This window comes from Arvicanthis niloticus, chromosome 16 (assembly GCF_011762505.2).
Source record: "Arvicanthis niloticus isolate mArvNil1 chromosome 16, mArvNil1.pat.X, whole genome shotgun sequence".
In the NCBI taxonomy this organism is placed as follows: Eukaryota; Metazoa; Chordata; class Mammalia; order Rodentia; family Muridae; genus Arvicanthis; species Arvicanthis niloticus.
Window position 1 is genome coordinate 34,374,837 of NC_047673.1, and position 4,607 is coordinate 34,379,443.

The window sequence follows — 4,607 nt, forward strand, 5'->3', positions numbered from 1 at the left end:
TCAACTAACCTGAACACTTGGGGCTCACTGAGTCTGAACCACCAACCAAAGAACATGCATGGGCTGGACCTAGGCCTCTTGTTCGTATGTAGCATATGTGCAGCTTGGTCTTCATATAGGTCCTGAACAACTGGAGCGGGGGCTATCTCAAAACCTGTTGCCTGTACTTGGAATATGTTTTTCTATCTGGGCTACCTTGTCTGTCCTCAGTGGGAGAGGATGTGCCTAGCCTCTGAGAGACTTGAAATGCCAAGGTGGCCTCTACAACCACAGAGGATAAGGGGAGGGAGGAGAGGGGATGGATTGTGAGAGGGAGTGACCAGGACAAGGGCAGTGAGTGTGATGTAAAGTGAATAAGTAAGTAGATAAATGAATGAATACATAAATAAATAATTTTTTTTTAAAGAAGAAGGCAGGTTGAACAAGACAAAGGAGGGAACATAGTAAGCAGCACCTCTCCTTGGCCTCTGCATCAGCTCCTGCCTCGAGATTCCTGACCTGTGTGAGTTCCTGTCCTACATCCTTTGGTGATGAACAGAAATATAGAATTATAAGCCAAATAAACCCTTTCCTCCACAGTTTGCTTTCTGGTCATGTGGTTCACTATAGCAATAGGAACCCTAACTAAGACAAAATTTCCATAAATTATCTCCATTTGGATAAAAAAATAGAATTTTTAAAAGGAAACAATGTAAGATTGTTTAATAATATAAAACAAATTCTTTTCATACAACAAATTTTTCGTAACAATGTAAGACTTACTGAGTTACAATTTCTTTCTTTCATTGCTAGCTACTTACTTGTTTTTGTTGTTGTTGTTGTCCATTTTTGTTTTGTTTTCTCTATTTGAGAAAGTACCAGTCTTTGGGGAGGAGGATTTGTGGGTTCATGGCTAACTTGTGGTTTTCTGCCTCTGCCTTCCAGCACCTAGGACTGCAGTCATCAAAAACCACCATTGCAATTTAGAAGAACATTACTACTCTTTTCTTTCCTGTTATTTTTTTTCCTTTTCACAGCAACATTTTATGTTAATTAAGAAACCATTCAACATGATAATTAAATTCTTTACAAATGGAAAATAACTTCTAATCCTGACACTGATGAAATTTATCAGATGTGCTTTGCTGAAAATAAGTGAAATTCTTTTGTTTTTATTGTTTACTTCATCCCTGTAGTAATTAAAGTATATACATCTATTTTGGGGGTAGGGAAATGGGGGAATCCCTGCTTTTAAAATTAACTTTTAACTAGCATAAAAGCAATGAGTTTCTTTGAGATAGATGAAATTAATAATGAATGTCTTACAAAAGAAACAAGATTAATTTATTTCACAGGAAGAAGGTCTTCCTAAGAGTTTCTTTGTCTTTATTATAGAGTAATTGTTAGTGTCCAAAGTAACAAGAAACCTGGATAGCAGCATGCTACTAAACACTCTGGACACCTTTCCTTTCTCTTTGTACAAATGCAATTATGAATCAATCCCTAGGTGATCCATGGATACCCTGAGATCAGAAGACAAAACTAAAAACAAGTAAATAAACCAAACCAAACAACAACAAAAACAAAACAACAACAACAAAGCACTGTGATAAGTTGGCAATAATGGTAAAACCTTTTATGTGAGAATAACTTGTAGTAATAAGGAGATTCATTTTAAAGGTTAGGTGTCATCTTATGTCTTTGAAGTTTGCACTTTAATGATGCTAAATAACTCTGCCAACACACGAATGCTGACATGCTACAGGTAAAAACAGAGGTGGTACAGTGTCCTGAAAAGAAACTACAATACAGATTAAGGGCAACAGTAATTAGCACACCATGGTTCCTGCACTCCAGTAATAGATATTTGTTTATCTAAATGGACCTAAAGTATGAAAGACCCACTATGTTAAATTATAATCTGTATCAGATAACACAGTATAAACAGATAAATGAGTATCTGATTATCATAAAGATACAGTTGGAAAAATCTTTAGAATGCTCACTATTTTTTTTCTGTTTTTAGTAAATGATGGCACCTCTTTGAAATCCTCAGCAATCTTCCTTGCAAGAATTTATGCAAAGAGAACACATTAACAGAACACAAGTGGTCTGCTGCCTAGCATGTTTTACTGGAAAAGCAAGAGGCACAGCGTGCAAGCAGACATCAACACACTGCTTGCTCATTTCTTGTAGAAACATACTGTGACACTTATGAGACTCACCTTTGATGACAGTTGGCTCAGGTCTCACAATTCTCCTATTCATTCTTACATAATGGAAAGCCCAAGCCAGGCATGGTGGTGCACACCTATAGTCCCAGCATCTGGAGCTCTGAGACCAGAAGTTCCGGAGTGTTAGGCAAGCTTGAGCCATAGAAAGAGACTCTGTTTCAAGAGAAAACAGAGAAAATAAATAGGAGTAAAATCCTACTGATGTTTCTGGTTAGAATAATAACATGATAGTAATTTCAATGTCATGGTTATCGCAAATTATTCCACACTTCCCAATCTTAACTGTGTATGTTTTCCTTTTCGCCCTCCTGTGCTTTCTATCCACTGATTCCATTCCTCACATGTTAGTACATCTTCTCCTAAGTTAGACAGAAAGCTTCACTTGGATGCCAGTGTTAAGAGAAGGTTCAGCTTCTTAGGCTTGATACGTGTTTAGACTGAACATTATTGAGTGACCCTCGTTGAAGACCCGCTTACTTCTAGGTGCTTTCAATGATCCACCGTTTGCTATTCATGGAGCATGTTTATACCTGGGTTTTAGGAATTTTGCTGGCCTTTGAGACATCTAGAAGTCTTTCTTTCTTGACTTCCAGTAGACAAAATTTAAGATACTCCTCATACATCTTCTGTCCAACAAAGCAGTAAGCTTTCCTGCCTGGCCAACAGCTGGCTTTCATGTTTTAGATTTTTTCCTGTCTAGTCAGAATAGGATTCAGAGCCCCAAGATGCCTGAGCCTTGTCACATGCTCTTTGAAGTTTCTATTATTATTTGGAATGAGGGGAAAAAATCCATGGGATCAGGGGTGTGTCCTACTTCATGGCAACCCTTTCTAAAACTTGGCTTCTCCATTCTTTCCTTCAGACCATTAAGCTATAATTCTCTCATAGTTTCTTGAGTTTTACTTTGGAATACATTAACTAACCATTAGGAAATCAGTGAAAGAGAATCTAAAATAATACCATTTACACTGTTTATAGTCATAAAGATATAATTAAAATATTAAAAAAATCAGAAAGTGATGGAGTAACTTATTGCTTAAATAAAATACAGTACAGTCACTTAATAGACAATGGACTATCATCTAGGGAAGTATTTAAAATGTGATAGGTAAATATTAAGTAGCAAAAACTTGTATATACTCTATGTTTATAATTATACAAAATATCATCTTAGTAATACTGAGACTCTTAAGTAATATTTTAATTTTTCTTATAGGAAAGGAAATTACCACTAGTAAAACTATTTTTTTTTGAAAATGTAATTCCTTGTAAAAAGTTTTTTAGCTCATGGTGTCTGAAAATTTACATGACAGCTATAGAAATATTCTCCATTAAGATTTGTGAGAAGGGAGGCCCTAGGTTCTGTGAAGGCTTGATGCCCCAGTGTAGGGGAATGCTAGGGCAGTGAGACAGGAGTGGGTGGGGCAGGGGGAGCACCCTCATAGAAGCAGGAGGGAGGGGGTAAGATAGGGAGCTTTCTGAGGGGAAACCAGGAAGGGGGATAACATTTGAAATGTAAATAAATAAAATAACCAATAAAAAAAAAGATTTGATGTTGAAAACGTGTGGTTTAGGTATTTTTTCAAAAATGGCTGAGTGATTTTTATTTTCTGTGCATGAATTTTTGTCTGTATATGTGTGTGTGCACTATGCACATATCAATAGGGCACTGGACCCCTTGAAACTAGATTTAAAGATGGTTGTGCGTTGCCATGTGGGTACCGGGAACTGAACCTGGGTTCTCTACAAATGCATTAAGTATTTAATCTTTGAGCCATATCTCCAGCCCAGCAAACCAATATTTGCATGGTTCTTCAAATATTTTCAAACTTTGCATGATTTTTGCAAAAGGCTTTATAGTATTGGAAGCTGAAGTCTGTAGTTCATCAGAAAAATAATACTGTGGTACAAGGTGATGCTTTGTCAGCTTAGAGATATGTAATCTTTGACTTATAGTATCCCATTTTGCTACTTTTTATATCCCCAAATCTTATATACTAAGAATTAAAGATAGATTTAATAAGTATATATAACACATTGATAGTTAATAGGTCGTCTACGGCCATACCACCCTGAACGCGCCCGATCTCGTCTGATCTCGGAAGCTAAGCAGGGTCGGGCCTGGTTAGTACTTGGATGGGAGACAGCCTGGTAATACCGGGTGCTGTAGGCTTAAAAGAAAAAAAAAAGATAGTTAATAGGTCAATTAGCTAATTATAGTAAGTCTCATTATTAAGTTTTTATTTTGATTGTGTTTTATGATCTTAATTCAGGCAGGGGAACAAGATGTATGTACTTAATTTATGACATTAAGAACATTATGTATCTAAGCATTTAAGAATGTAGTATTGTTATTAGTTAAAGCTATGGTACCTTTGTTGAGTTAACACTCAT

At 36.4% G+C, this 4,607-nt stretch overlaps 1 non-coding gene across 1 annotated transcript; it reads left to right on the plus strand.

Annotated features, from left to right (window-relative positions):
• Positions 1 to 4,267: 4,267 nt before the first annotated feature.
• Positions 4,268 to 4,386, plus strand: LOC117722082 (5S ribosomal RNA). The gene has a single exon (XR_004608489.1). It is a non-coding gene; the product is annotated as a 5S ribosomal RNA (ribosomal RNA).
• The last annotated feature ends 221 nt before the right edge of the window (positions 4,387 to 4,607 follow it).